Raw genomic sequence first — 16,256 nt, 5'->3', positions numbered from 1 at the left:
TCGTTTTTTTTCCGGATGCAAAACTGAAGAAGTAAAACTACGAGAAATATTTCCAAGAGTTTGCTCTCCGGAACCAGAGTCCGTAAATAGTAAATAAGCACGTAATGATCACAGCAAACCGGAAAAATCCGCACTCCTTTATTTATGCAGAACGGGAAAGGCGAACGACGAGCACTCGTCCATAAGGCCCAACCGGAAAACTCCGGGGTGCGAGAACTCGCAAGCTTTCCACTCGATAATTCGTGCGGTCGGTCGGTCTGAACCAGGTGTCTAAACACTCCATTAAATTACAAACAGCAGTAATCGTACGGATCGCGAGACAACACGGTTTCCGCCATCATCCGGAAGATAATCCGGTCTAGGCGTGCAACGGTATTAAATTAGATATTCCATTTGTAACTTAAGCGGAATGTATGTTACCACAGCCGGTGAGACGCGTTCCAGGGATTATTATGAACAACACGGATTCCGGGGGACGGGCGAAGATCAAGACAGGTCATCCAGACGAACACCGGAGATTATGCGATCCGAACACTTCGGTTTATCCCCTGTCAATGTGGAACTAAGAGATTAGGAGGTTTATCTTGAGGACCCCGGACTAACACCCTAATGTGTCTACCTTCATAATTGCCTCGAGGGTGCTCTATGTAGATGCGGGGAGGATGGATATCGACCGGAGACGAGTCCTCCTACGCGATCCTGGTCCAGAGAGCTCCCACAGAACACCACCCAGTGGAAACCCAATCCAGCGAGCATGGTTCCTACAAATGGTTACTATCATTATTATTAATATTATGTTCTGACCCTCCACATACCAGTTGATATGGCATTCAGGCCGGAGCAATTTGTCAGTAAACGTAATGATAATTTTTTTTTGTGAAAGCTGAGTGTAAATAAGATTATCCTAAAATCCATCTTCCTTCAATATTATTATTATTATTTGACTGTTGAGTTGTCCCATGGTTTATGGGAAATTTTAATAATTCATAAATGTGGCAGTGAATCATATGCGTTAGTCTATATGAGCTATGAAATTGTTGTTATTATTATTATTATTATGTTGTTTCTTATCACAAATCCCGTGGCCTCTCCTGAGTTATGGCCCCGGAGCGTGAATAATCGATGTCGATTCCGGGCGGATAATTATAAATTGAGGAGGTCGGGTCGGCGGGCGTCCCCGATAAGGACTTTTTACGATCCGGTAAGGAACACGGAACGTTTATTGCCGTGTAATAATTTTTTCCCTTCTAAATTCCAGGAGTCGACACAGCATCCTACTAAAAGCTTGTAAATTTCCGTCGAGCTACACGGAACCAATAAAAACAAACTTTGTTCAAAATGTATAACAATGAATTTCGCATCTCCATCAGAAATCAATAAAAACCGTCGAAGTCGGGAGTAAAGTGACGTTTTAAAGCCGTACGCCCGGAATTTATTGATGGGAGTTGCCGCGCGAGTTCCGACGCGCGGCCCTCGCACGACGAAACGGTGTCGCAGATTAGAGCGGACGGTGGCGACACGCGACACCTGTTGACGGGGTGAAATGCGCTGTCGAAATGTGCAACAACGAACGAAATTAAAGCGTGCTTTGTGTCGCAGTCGAGCGAGACTTACGCTGGTCTTTTATTTTTGCACAGTATAAATGATCCTCGTTTTCAGTTTTCTTTGTATTGGGGTATTTATCTCGAGTAATTGGCTTGATGAAAATGCAGCTTTGCCAACTTTGTTTGCATCGAAAGTTTGCAACAGTCCGAAAACAGGAAACTTGTCGATGTTTCATCGGAGCAGGTTTCAAAATGGATGAGATTCAGTGAATTGTGCCGGAAGCTATAGATTCTTATTACTTTAAAAATAAATAAGATTGGTAGTGAACTTTAAGTTTGATGCATCTGAAAGTTAAAGCAAGTTTTATGAGCTAATATTACTTATTGCTAGATAAAAACAAGTTTATCTTCGAGCGATCGAAAATCGCACGTTTGTGTAACTATATAGGAACGATTGAAATGGCTTTTTTTTAACTAACCGGACTAATAAGTAGAAGGTCTTTTTATGCTTCGCCCAGTTGCTGACCTCAACTTCGTCTCGGTCTTCAATCTCTGGGCTTAGCACAAAAAGACTCACTTCTACTCTTAATGATAAAATCTACTATTATGAATTTGAATCTTGTTGTTTTCATCTTGATTTTTTCTTTTTTATACCTTACAAGAAAAGAATTATTTTTCGTTCCATTTTTTCTTGTATTGTGTATGACGCCTTTTACTACAAGGATTTGCATCTGATTGAAAACATCTTTATGGCAGCTTTCTAAATTTTACAACCAGAATATTTCACACGTATTCACTAATAAAAATTAATTGGAATTTATTTTTTTTAAACCAGATCCCTGCTTCTCCTATACAAATATAAATTTAATTTAGATAGAACCCACGCCTTTAAAAAAAATTTTTTTTCATTAAAATGTTATTGCTTTCATTTTTCTGACAATATTTGAACAAGTAGAATCAATTATTACATGAGAGAATAATTTCTTCACAGTTCTGGTTGTATTGATTTCAGCACATGAGTAGAGCATTATTTTGCATGGTGATGGTCAGATTTATGTCCCGTTGAAAATATCGGGAGCACGTTTGAGTAGTCAATTCGATTCTGTACACGCCAGTTTTACAATTTCTTGATTGGTAACTAAATTGAGCATTCGAAAAATGAAAGCGGTGAAATATTGCCGTCGGTAAATGTCGAAGGTAAATTACTAGTTGGCTCCACAAATAAACTGCGGTCGTATCAGTTTAATGAAAATCCAATAATGCATTACGGGGGGACTCCCAGAAATAGCAAAACTGACCAACCGCGTCATCCACCCGGTAATAAGTGATTTGTTTCAATCAAAAACTGCAATATCGTTGAATTATTATCGAACGCTTGTTCGCTGTAAAAACATGAAAAGCGCACCGGACCCCCGTCCTTGTCGATTTTAATCGGACAATCAGCGATTCGAAAAAAAAAATGTCCGCACAAAAACCGATCCCCATTCTCAGGGGAGAGCGCCTCAGCGTTAATGCCGCCTAAATATTATTATTTAGAAATTTTAAACTCGGCAAATGAGTTTTTAATTCGGTGCAAAAACCGGAAGCGACCCGGATCCGGCTCGGTGTTCCCCGGCGGCGTCATCCCCCACCGCCGACGAAACACAAAGAGTTTCCGTCTTCGGCGGGACCCTCGTCGTTCCATTTTTTCCCCCGGGGGACCGCCGCCCCGGGAGGGGTCGTGCGCATTATGTCGCCGGGTTCGATGACGGCCACATGTTTACCTTCAAACCGAGCTTAAATTCAAAACATAGATCGACGTAATAAATAATTCATAACTTTAACGACACCGAAACTCTCCAGAATTTCGTCTGAATAGAAAATTAAGCCAGTCAAGTGGGGTGGGCATGTTCGCTTTAGAGGAGGGAACGTCTTGGATATTATTACATTTGCAATTTATCAAACATCTGGGGTTGCGGGGTCGGTGCCTGTCATTATCGAATAACGGCCGGAAGAGAAGAGGAGATGAGACGGGGGAGGTTTCCAAGGGGGAAAGGAGTCCGGTTGGATTAGATTCGACGAAGATATTTGAAGCTAGGGATGGTTGCAAAGTGAGGGGCAAGCCGAAGACCGGTTAGGTCCTCCTCGAGGCTAACGAGTGTTTTTTTTTAAATCAAATAAACACCTCTGATAGTTTTGTACAACAGATGAAAAGCACAAGGCTTTTAATGCACTCACGATATATTTTTCTGAGAATTAAAGAATGCTACCTACTACACAGTTTGAAGCTAAATTTAGTGTTTTTTTTTACAGAGTGAAATTGGTTTCGGGGAGACACAATTAACAAAGTTCTTTTCTTTTGATAAATTTTATTTTAATTAAAAGTTGCCCCCTTTGTTTAGAAACTGCTACAGAGTCTACATCGGAGACGGTACAACAAAGCTCAGTCGAAGTTTCACTGTTTGTTTGTAGAAAACTGTTTTAAAAGGTCGACTTACATTGACGAAATTTCAGTAAATCTGTTTCACAGAAGCGCTGTGTACAATTGTTTACAAATTAGGTGTGTGCATGCTATTAAAATTTTAAACGATAAAAATCAAATGACATGGCTGTGGAGATACCTTCAGAATTACCACTTGTGTTCGAATCGTTAGGGGGATTAAATACGGAATAAAAAGTTTCCATGTTTGATCAAATTTAACGAACTTGATCCCGTCTGGCAAAAAACGTTTTAATTGAAAAGTCGTTGTTTAAAACAGTTGGAAGAGTCTGCATCACAAGCTTCAACACCTTGACAATTACACAAATGGTCTCGAAATTTTAGACTAATTGTCTGCGAAAGACAAGGAATCAGTTTGTCTTTCTACTTAAAATTTGAACATTTGAAAAGTTTGGAAAGAAGTGGTGTTAGTGAAGGTTCTAGGTCAACTGAAGGACCATCAAAATGCAATCAAGGACTTGCACAATGTTGAAGAATATTGATGAAAGATTTTTTCGATTGCCTACATACCCAACACTATTATGAGCAAGACTTTTTGACACTCATAACAAATGCAGTGTATCTAAAAAAATGTCTTATCAAATCAAAAATACAGAAATCTGATGCAGGAGTCATTCAGAAAGCACAAATTCATGCGGAAGAGAAACTGCAGGTTACTTTCAGCAAGATGAGGCAACGGACCACACAGCAACTGATTACCTGGCAGAATTTCATGACGATCGCGTAATCAGCAGGATTTATGTCCCCTCAGATCGCCTGATCTCGCTCCGTTAGATTTTTTTGTTCGAACATATAGAAAATCAGCTTTAAAACCCCAGTGGACGCTTTGGGATAGTTGCAAGTCCGGATTACACACGAATGTAATCAGATAACGCCACAAGTCTTAGAAAGCGTTTTCTAGGACATGAACAGACGAGTGGCTTTGTGCTTGTGGCACTTTCAACAATTCCTCTAACCGTCGAATTAACACTTTACTTTAGATTTGTACATTCGAACAACCCTGCCTTTTCTTGTGAAAATGTTTCTACCAAATTTTACAAGACGCAAATTAGTTTGGAATTGGACACGTATGCAACCAGCGTTGCCAGTATGCTACGGATTGCTGCCGGTTTCTCTAAATAAAACTACACTGTGGCTTATAAGAAAGCATTTTGCAGAATGGAAACATTTGGAAAGGATCTTGTAAATTATTGGTGGTTAATGCATTTAAGGATTTGTAGGGTTTATCACTTGGAATTGATTCAGAAAATTATTTTCTTTTTTTTTCTTACATTGGGGTACTACACGATTATGTGTTTAATTTTAATTTTACAGTTTACAGTTTTTCTGTTAGCGGCAAGAAATTTACGACTAATTAACAAAATTCTTTATTAATAGTACCAAATTAGCGAACACTTGATCTTTTCCTTTCTCCCATGAATTCTTTAACATTTTCGTTCTAGCTTCGGCAAATGCTTCCGCAATATCGGTTAGACTTCCAAAACTCCATGAAACTTGCTACTCGCGGGTGGCACACCACCTACATAATACTGCTAAAGAAGACCACCTAAAACTCAACCAACTTTAACAAAAAAACCCGACTCAATTTAAATTCCGGTTTCCTTAAATAACTACGAAAAATTTTACACCTTTGTAGCAGCCAAGTAAAACAGTTATGTTTCAAGGCGACTAGGGATTGCAAGCGGAAGGATCAATATGAATGAAATCGACAACTTTTAGTCCCAATGGGATAGTGTTTGTTTATAGTTTCACCATTACATCCTGTCGTGTAAAGAGAGGTTGTTTATCAAACAACCCCAGACCGGTTAGGTTTCTCTCTCGATAGCTTGTTTCAGGTTCAGTAAACTTTTTGACTTTCAAAGATAAATAGCACGCAGGTCCAGAAAGTTAGACTCGAGTAGGATCTAAAGTAAAACCTTCGGAAAGAAAACAATATTATTTTTGCATGAAGGAGGTACTGCTGTTGTCCGTAGTGACAGGATGACCAGAAAATCGGTCAACATTAACTAGCGGGATAACCTTTAGGTCCCAATGGGACTTCAAGTATGGTTTTAGAGGTATTGGATTCTCTCATGGGCTGTGAGCTTGGAAATATCCGCACGAAGGCGGAGCGATAAACCAGTGAAAGAGAAAGACGACACTAACATAACGAATGAATGTTTTCCGGTTGGTTGGTAACGCCTTGAGACCGATATTCGTCGTTTGCTAAGATATGACTCATATAGCCCATGAGAAAATCCACTGTTTTGGGTCATGTCAGACAAGGCTGTTTACCAAACAAATTCCAGATCCAGCTCTCTTGTGGAGCAGTTCTTCCACGATAAAGTACTTAACTCTTAGGAATAAAGCTATAAAGGTTTTCAATTCCGCAAAGGGTAGCCAAATATTTAAAATAGTACGTTACAGAGCTGTAAAGATTTTAATAAGTCGAAGGCGTTGAAAGTGAAACCGAAGCAATTATACAGATATTGGAAAGCTTCAGGGTAAAAAAGCTTTGGTCCCAGCGGGACACCGTCCTCGTATAAGCTCCTCCACTATTTTCTGCCATGTGACAGAAGTGTTTTTCAAAGAGAATCGGAGAAGGCGAGGCCGTTCATCAAATAAACCGCAGACCGGTTTCGTCCTCTCGGGGATCATTAGTCCAATGCTTTCCCTACAAGAATTCTGATAGGACTTTAACCTTGCTAGCGGCCACTTGAATCATCTGCTCCAGCAGATTTCCTGTTGATAATAATTTTTGAAGCTCCAGTCTCCAGCAAGAAGCCAGAATAGAAGAATTCCAACTACAACTTGTCACCGAGTTCGGTACTGACCTTCTCGCAACTTTGTCTGAAACTTCGTGATTCGATAGCAGCCTCGGCGAAGTTTTCCTTGTCGTGGGGCTTCCCCCGGAAAAAATACATTTCTCGTCTCACCTCGAACCGAATCGAAATGAAAAGCCGCCTCCACCCGGAAATATTGTTTTCATAACGACGACTGTGCCTCCTTTATCGCGATTCTTCTCCTTCTTCCTTCTTTCCCATCCCGGAATGCTAATACGCGACGCACCCCACGAACCAGCCCCGGGAACGTTTATAAAGTTAATCCGATGGATGTGCCCCCGCCTGCGAGCATTATACTTCCAGCTCAAACATCAAATTGTTTAGGTTGCGCTAGGCAAAGCGGTGTGCACACACGGGTCGGGGGCGGCGCAGTCCCAAATCATAATTAGGGGCGACGGCGGAAAAAAGGGCTCGTCAAGTGGCCCGTGCAAATTCAATATTTGCCGCGGCGAAATTGATGAGGATAAACGGGGGCAGGAGTTGCGGTAATGGACGGGGAGAGTCATTGCGGGGCTTCATATGTAAATGTTTAAATGGAGTGAATCAGGGTGGTTTTCTAGGATGTGTGCGTCGTGCACAAATACTTCGTTATTTGGTGGATGTCACTTTTAAGATGCATAATAAAATTGTTACGCGACGCGAAATGGCGCAGGATCTCTTTGAGAGCAAATTTAAATTGAAATTTAGTTTGTAAAAGTAAAAAGCTGAAATTTAACGTGAGGAAGCTTTGCAATGAAACTTTCTTAATGTTAAGGAAAATTCGTCGAAGAGGGAATGTCGACTGAATTTATAACGGACATTTAACATTTTTGTCGCTCGTGAAAAGGTGCTGCAGGAATTTTAAAATTACAGACGTCCATTACCGATTAAACTTTTCCCAATCCACAAACATTCAATGGGACTCGGTTCTGTGATCTGTGCGGCCTTGTGACGTGTACACAATTATTCGGACGTTAATTATCAATGTAAAATGTCTTTGAGGGTTATTTCATCCTCCAGAGCTCACCCCAAATTCGAGTAGAGTTTTACAGGGGTGGCTGAATGCCCAAATGCTCTCACTTGGTGCTACTCGTTCCTTTCGACTAACAAAATCTAAATATGCAAATCTAAATTTTCTTTGAAATATTAATTTACTCTTGCAAGAATTTAGAAAAAATGCTTTTATAATAAAGTTTCTCTTTGGAAAGTGGCAACCCTCTTTGCTCTTGGAAATTTAAATTGAAATTGTGAGGGAACTTCACACTGAAACTTTATTAATGTCGAATAAAATTCAAAACGACGGAAAAACGCCGTTTACAAAGTGAAAGTGGAACGATTTTTTTGGGTTTGTGTTATTTTTAGTAGAAAGAAATACTTTGCAGAACAATTTCGATTTCATTTGGTTTTTCATCACTACTAATTTAAACGATTTTTAGGAGCAACGTTTTTGATCTGTATTTCATATTAATTACAACAACAAATATCCGCAACAATTGTTTCGGTTTCAATTAAAACGGTTCTGTAAACAAACCGCCACCAGTTTATGCAATAAATTAAATTTTATTTGGAAAATGACAATTGTAAAAATGGAAATCTCTGAGTAAGTAAATTTTTTTGTTTAACTGGTACGTCAAAATGACAAAAGCCGTCAAGTAGACCACAACAATCCTTAAAGAAAATCTTTTAACGTTTAAGTTGATCTTTCAACTAAGCTGGACAGTTTGACGTGGGTCTCTCAAGTGCTCCAACCTGTTTCCTCCGATCTAATCACAGCGCCAACGGCTAAACTATGAACTAATTAATTTGTTAAATCTTGTGATCAAATTAGTGAAGGAAAAAATTCCAGATTGTGAAAATGTATGAATTTGTTTCCGTTAGTTCTACATAATATTTAATTAAATGAGATGGGAATACTACAAAAGTGAAAAGCAACGAATAGTGTCAGTGTGTTTGTGATGAGAAGTACTAATTTAACTTCTAATCGATTTTATTCTGCATTTTTTTGATTCACCATTTTAGACTTTTTTCGTTTGAATTTGTGCATCATTTTAAAACATTTATTGTGATGTGTTTGGGGTGAGTAATTGCACATATGTCTATATCACTACATTTTTTTGAGATGAGTTAAAATAATATATTTGTAATGGTGAAAAGTCGATTTTAGACTATTTTGAGTTTGTGAAATTTCATCAAGAATAGACATTTATGTGTATTTGTGATGAGAACCGTCCATACATCTATCTAAATAGTTTAAGATTTGTTTTTCCTAGTAGTTTCTTTCAAGTGTTTCCCATGATTTAAAGAAACAAAATAAGATGAGAATAAAAGAAAAATCAATCGGGTTCCACAGCTAAAATAATGTGTTTGTGGTGAGAAGTCGATTTTATTCTATTTCAGCATTTTAGACTTTTTACAGTTTTACTTTGAGTTTGTGAATTTTTCATCAAGAAATAGTTATTTGTGTATCAAGGCCAAAAAGTGCATCTTTTTTGTCCGAGTCTAGGTTTTCTAGACTTGAAAACAGGCGAGGACAAAAGGCACTTTTTGGCCGAGGCGCACATTAAATTTTTTAGGCAACCGCACGAACTACAAAGCAAAAACATCCTTGAAAAAATTACGAATTCATTATAGTAATACATTTTCACCACAATGGTGCAACAAGAAGAAAATAACTAAATACAGTGAAAATGTCTTACTTGCTTTCTTTTCACAAAAAGCGAAGACTTTATGACCGACATTTTCAATGTTATACAGGTCTCCAGATTTTTTCGGAAGCAAGTCTTGTTTTGCAGCGCTTGCTTCGTCCGCAATGTCCGGCGGCGTCTCAGTCATCGCTTCGTCAATTTCACTGTCGCTATCGACTCCGTCAACGTTCATTTTCTCACTTTTTGGCCAAATATCCACTACCAGAAGTAAACGATACAACACTTGCAAATAAAACAAATTGGTTAGGTAAATTTAACTGTCAAATATTTGTTGATTTTCAGTCGGTTTTGTCGGTTTCGTTGTTAACTTACCAAATAGACCAACAGATGGCGCCACGGTCCATGTCATGAAAAGTGCGTCCGAAAAAGAGTTTCTTCTTGTCCGCTTGGGAGTACGTAAAATTACGTTTTTCATTAAGGGTGCTTAAAAATACATTTATGTGTGTTTGTGATGAGAATCGTGCTTATGTCAATATAAATAAATTTCTTGTTCTTTCTGTTTTTAAATCATTCTTAATTAGATCTTCCACAAAATACTATTTTTTAGTCTGTGATGAAAAGTACAATGTCACAATTTAATTTCGTGTTGATTTTTTTCACTAACGTTGAATTCTGAAGTACGTGATGAGGAATAATATCTCTGTGCGATTATTCCGCTTTAATTCCGACATGTTTTCGCTCATTACTTAAACCCTTTCGTGAAATAAATCTAAACAAATATCTTTTTATCTCGGCTTCCTCCGATTCGTCTCGTTTTATTTTTCTTTTTTATCTCGAATTCGAAACTCCCTCTTAAGAATTCTTTGAGCCTTCCACTTGACTCAAATTGACATTAAAATTGCCTTATCTCGTCCGGCTCTCACAGTCTCGGAATTTTCAATTTTATTGGCCTCCCTTTATTGTTTGTCGCCTTCGCCAAACCGAATTATCAATCCCGCCCCTAAAATCGTAAAATTATGAAGAAACCGATAGACAAAGCGTAATTTTATTCGCGGCTGGCGTCGTTAAAAAAGATTTACGATCCGGTTCGCAACAACGAGAGATTATTGCCTTAACGAGACGATCGAACGCATGATTTATCGCGTATTTTTTTTGCCGCCCCCGGGAAGAATCGCGTCCCGAGGTCCGTCCGGCATCAGACACGGAACGGAACCATCCAGCGCCGCCTTGAATAAATCAGGTTTACGGCAACAAAGGTTCGGGGCCCTACAGTCGAGGGTAATGAGGAGTCGTTTATCAACCCCTCTATTTTCAATTAATCAACTTCCTGGGAATGCGAGATAAGAAGACGAGAGGCATCGCTGAGAGTCTCCCAGTTTTGTTCCGGGAAATTAAGGTGGCCGTTGTTGTTGTCGTGATTTAATTGTGCGAGGGGTGTTTTTTTCCTAGTTTTTCTTAATTTATTAATTAATTAATAATGTTTTTCGCCGGGTTCTCTCACGGTGGTGGTTTATTTTTCGCACAAAAGCACACCCCAAACAAAGGGCCCGACGACGAAGGCGTTCATTGCCAATTTGCGTCCAATTTTATTCGGCAAGGGTTGATCGCGGAGCTTCCGCTTTAACGTTGTGAATTTTTTAGTCTCGGGGTGCACCAGTGTGCGAAGTTTTTGTTTGAATTCAGATTTTTCCCGCTCGCCTAAATATTTTCCCGCGGCTGTCGGGAAATTAAAATGAGGGTCGAGAAGAGCGGCCATTAATTCTTCAAGCGCCCGTGTTGTTTTTGGCGATTTTTTCCGTTCGATTTTGCGAGCGAGATGACGTCGTAATCTGTTGCCGGGGGCGGCCAAATACAGAGAATAATTAAAGCAGAAAGCAAAGAAGATGAGAAGATAAATAAGAATTAATGAGTTGCCATTGTTGGATTCTGTGTTATTTCGCGCAATTGCTCGTTCCTGTCTGGTCCTGGAAAAATCCTCCCATCCCGTCCGCGTCGAAGGAAAAGGGAAATCATGCGTGGGGTGATCTGCCCCCGGCCGTTAATCCGCGGATGGTCGCCGCCAACCAACCCTCTGGTAGCGCTTCATTATTAATTTATTTTTGCACAGGCGCAACTTTTTCACCACCGGGGAAAAATGTCACCCTAACAAGCCACTCTCGACGAAGAAAGTTTCCTTTTCATGGCGAATTATCCCTCGGTCTGATCTAATTTTTACGATAAATTAATTATCCACCTCCACGCTCCGGCGTCGTCCTGAAAGGATCCATTTTCACCATTCATACCGACTGCAAAATTCGTATAATGCCAAATCCGGGGTGATCGATAAAAGGAGCCTTTGATATATGATGGTTGCCAACTTAATAGAACTCGGAACGTCGGTCATAACTAAAACAAAAGGGAAACGGACAGGGTGAAGTAAGTGGGGTGTCACGGCGAAGTCGTGAACACGCCGAGCGACCTGGAAAGGGGTTGTTTTTTTAACGTTCGTACGACACGTCCGGGGTGGAATGCAGTCGACTTGGAATGTTTATTCAATTTGTCGGCGACTGTTTTCTTAAAGCCGTTTACTTACTTAACTCCGTTATGAATTTTATTACAAAAATGAAGAAGTGGCTCTGGACAAATTACATTTGCTAACAAAAGTTTTAAGACTATTTACTTTATCACAAATCACATCTGAATTATTATTATTAAGAGATTAGTTGGCAGGAATTTACTCTTTTGTGACAAGATAAACTGAAATGGTCATAAATCCGTCATTTTTTGTCCTGTTTTTATTTTTTTTAGATTGTCGTGCCGCGCAAAATTTTTTGTTCTCTTCCCTTTTTTTAGCAACACGTTTTTTACTGCATTTTTTGAACCATTGTTTCTTTTCTTGTCTATACTACTTTCTACCGTTCAAAATAGTTCGTTTTCCCTTTTTTTGTACTACTTTTATGTTTTCCCATTTTAAAAATACTCATCACGTGGCATCTACCCTATCTGGTTAACACATCGATCAGAGGACCGCCCATGTACTTCTCGATTTGAACGTACTCTACTGTTTTTTATTTGCATTATTGTTTTTTCCTTTTTGTTTAATGACTAACTTCTTTTTTCCCCATAAATTACTGATTTTCTTCATTAATTGTAGATAAAGTTACCATTTTTCTCTAAATTATTTTTTTAATCTTCTTAGAATAGACTGTCTTTGCGTAAAGAAGGACACAGATGTTACACAGCATTTTCGAGTCACATATTCCCATTAAAGCGCTGGTGTAGTCCCAGCTTAAGCGGGACTTTTTCTCCCTCATGACGACACTAATCCCCGTCTCGAGTATTTACTCAAGGTAGACACCATCCCTTGTGATTTTTCGCCCGTTTAACTACGGGGGTTAATCCGCGCCGTTATCAGCACCTTTCTGACTCATTACCCCGTTCGTGTCGTAAAAGGAAAAAACCCAAAAAGACGTCTTATCCGCGTCGCTCTCGCCCCCATCCCCTGCTCTAATCACCCTCCCGTTCTTTTTCCCGGAAGGCTAATTATCGACGGGATAATTACAACTAGCGGCGGCCATCGAAACAATTATTCCTGCACCACGCTCGCTAATTGGAAGGTGTGCTCTTGAAGCACCCGCTGGCAGCCGGGGGTGGTCACCCCTTTGTGGTAGGCATTCGGATAGTTATTTTGATAATTTAAATACGGGCTTTTATCTCGCTACATCGCCGCGGCAGGTACGCTTTGACGGCGAAATGTCGGGGGTGGGCGTGTAGGAAGTTGCAGTTTTCTGTTTCAAATCGGACAACTCCATTTGCTGAAATCGAGACGGTACTTTCGGAACGTGTGAAATGCGACTGTTGCGGATTGAATTCCTGTTTTTTCAGAGGGATGAAAGGTGGGAGTTGGGCGGGAGGGGTGCGTTTTGATGTTTTTTTCAAGGTGTCGGATTTTAATTTTTTTTGTTTTGTTCCAGGTAAGACACTAGAGGCTAGATCGGCCCTGGACGTCCGGACCCCCACAATCGGTTAGTTGTTGATCAATTTATTGTTTTTGAGTAATTGTTGGCAAGTAAAGTGTTTTCGTTTCTGAAAGACCACCCCAGTTGTTTTTTTGACAACAACCCCCGCAACAATCGAGTTACGTCGGTGTAAGAAAACATTTCCGAAATTAGGGTGACTTTATATTTGCTTGTTACGCAGTGGGCAGGATGATGAATATTTATTTAGGATAATGGGGTAAATTATAATGGACCTGAAAAAGCCACCCGATAGGTCCTAATTACGCATCGACTCGTTTTTAAACCCCCCGACTTCTTATCGGTCTGTTCAATAACTTGTCAACCCCCTCGACCACCCCCTAATGTCCGATATTGATAATCCCCGAAAAAGAGAGAATCGGAATACAATATTCCCCACACTGATCGCCCCCGGTGATTAATTGTCGTAATTACGCTCACCCCCGTTTAATTAAACACTAATTAGTAACGCGTTCGGATTATTCGCGATTGTCTCGGGGCAGTTTGTGCCGGGCGATTTTTTTCGCCCTTATAATTTTCCCCCAATTCGCGGCTTGTCGAAGCCGAAGGGGTGAGGCGCGCGGGGCGCCTAAGCCGAAGGGATGATAATTACGAATTAATTGAATTTCGAGATAGTAGATCTTATCTAGGAGGCATTGTGCCGTCGCGACGCCGCCCGAATTTATGGCGGGGATTTTAAACGACGGCGGCGACGGTTTTTGCATAAACAGGGGCGATTATGAATTAATTCGTCGATCGGGGGGTGGGGGAGGTCTTTTGTTCGGCAATCGGGGGGATGATAAGGAGATGAAAACGGAACGGTCTGATTGAGGGAGGCTCTCGCGATGGGATTAGCAAAAATCCTTTTGTCTCCATCGGCGGCAGTAATCCCTGTCGTTAAGTGTCATTTTTGAGGGGTCGTCCATTAAAATGGGGTAAAAAATAAATTATTTTGCATTGTTGGCCTGGCGCAAATACGGGACTCGTAATAATTCCAGGTTCACGGGAGGGAAAATGTTGTGATTAAAATTTTAATAAATGATTTCATTGTGTCGCGTTTTACTTTTCTTGCGATGGAAATTACTCGTTTTCGTCAGACGTAAACAACTCTTAAAAAAACAACGACGAATTTTGAATAACATTTTGTAAAACAAAGAAAATTGTCTTGAGTGTAACAATACACAAAAAAAGAAGAAATGAAAGCAAGTATAAAGAAATAGAAAGAAGCAGCGCTAGCGCAGGTAAATATAATTACAAAGTCGTAGACATTACATAACCAAAAAATATATTTCCTAGTAAGGATAATAACAAAAAAAATTATTTATAATAATAGTAGTAGAGTAGAAGTGAGTCTTTTTGTGCTGAGCCCAGAGATTGAAGACCGAGGCGAAGTTGAGGTCGCGCACCAAAACACCTTCTACGTTGTTCGGTGTTTAAAATAATGTTTTTGTTTGAAAATTCCAAAATAGCGTTTATTACAACATGGCCGGAACATAATAATCAAGAGATCAGTTTAAAGTTTTCCGAATTAATTCCAGCAACCACCTAGTGCTTTGTAGCGTATTTACAAGATTATTAAGTTAATTGCCGGTAAATCTGATTTGCTGTAGAGCCATTTGTACACATAATCGGATACAAACACAAAACAGTTTTACGATTGGAATAAATTTTCATTAATAGCGAAGTACTTCCATGAATACTTAACAGAGTTCCCAATTAGCAAAGAAACATGAAATCGGTCCGTTAACACAGAGCCAACTGCGAAATGTTCGCCGAGAGCGTCGTCTCGAATTTTTTACTTTCTTAACTGATGAAGTTTTTCCACAAAACATCGTCACCAACAAGGGTTTCCTGTAATAAAACAGAGATCCAATACGGCGCCCTCAAAGGAAACACTTTAAGTTGCTCAAGTCTGAGGTAAGTTGAAATTTTATCAACATCAACCACTAATCCCGCTCCTCCCTTCACACAAAGCTCGGTTTTGTTGGGAAATTACGACGAAAAACAGCGCACAGAGCCGCAGTCCTCTTCAATAAATAATGTTCGAAGGAAGATCCGGCAGCCGCCGCCGACTAGAAGGAAACAATGGCCGCTAATCGAATATTCAGCCGAATCCTGATCCCGACCTACGTCAATGGTGGCTCGTTACGAGCCACTCTTCGCTGACTGGACATGTCACCATCGAAACATCCTTCGGCACGATCCTGATACGTCAGCTCGAGCTCGTTTCCGACGGAATTATCTGTAAAAAAAAAACCGACAAGATATACAGGACACGGCGATAATGACACTCCCATCGACGTAAATCACTCGCCAGAACGAATTAACAGCGCGGGCCCGATGCACCACGTCCGTCACCGTAATTTACACCGAGTCCCGGGGGTGCACCCGAAATGCAACATCTGATGCGCCATGATGAGAAAACACAGGCGGCCATTAGAAAATGGAACGCTTCCTGTATTGTTGCGGTTTAATTTCCTCCAAGCTCCATAAATTTATCAAGACTTCCGCTGGGATCGCGGCGAAGGGGCGGAGGGGACAGCGTTTTTAAGCGGAAGAACGAGAGGAGTAGGAGGACACGTGGGGTGGGCACACCAAGGTGAACGAATGACAACGATTCAATATGTCAAAGTGAATGTGGTGGAGAAGAGAGAATTCAGAAGAAAGGAAGCAAGTTTTGCAGACTCAGTTTTGGCAAATCTCCATTCAGGAATGGTTTGTTGTTGTGGACTTTGCAGTGAGTGCGAGGTGCATCTAGATCCCCTTCACCATTATTAATTCTGATCAGAAAT

The 16,256-nt window shown here is 40.3% G+C and overlaps 1 protein-coding gene across 6 annotated transcripts in view; it reads left to right on the top strand.

Annotated features, from left to right (window-relative positions):
- LOC138129820 (potassium channel subfamily K member 17-like) overlaps window positions 1-16,256 on the top strand; it is a 142,067-nt gene that overhangs the window by 50,127 nt on the left and 75,684 nt on the right. For 3 of the 6 annotated variants that reach the window (XR_011159399.1, XR_011159401.1, XR_011159400.1), the window contains one exon: window positions 13,423-13,545. The exons of 2 other annotated variants lie outside the window; for them this stretch is intronic. The gene's annotated coding sequence lies outside the window, so the exon portion shown is untranslated. Of the gene's footprint in view, window positions 1-13,422; window positions 13,546-16,256 lie in introns of those variants that run through there. One more of the 6 variants, XM_069046120.1, reaches the window with a different exon arrangement.

Source organism: Tenebrio molitor, chromosome 4, assembly GCF_963966145.1.
Source record: "Tenebrio molitor chromosome 4, icTenMoli1.1, whole genome shotgun sequence".
In the NCBI taxonomy this organism is placed as follows: domain Eukaryota; kingdom Metazoa; phylum Arthropoda; class Insecta; order Coleoptera; family Tenebrionidae; genus Tenebrio; species Tenebrio molitor.
The sequence above is the reverse complement of the archived record's forward strand: the minus strand, read 5'-3'. Positions and strand labels throughout refer to the sequence as shown.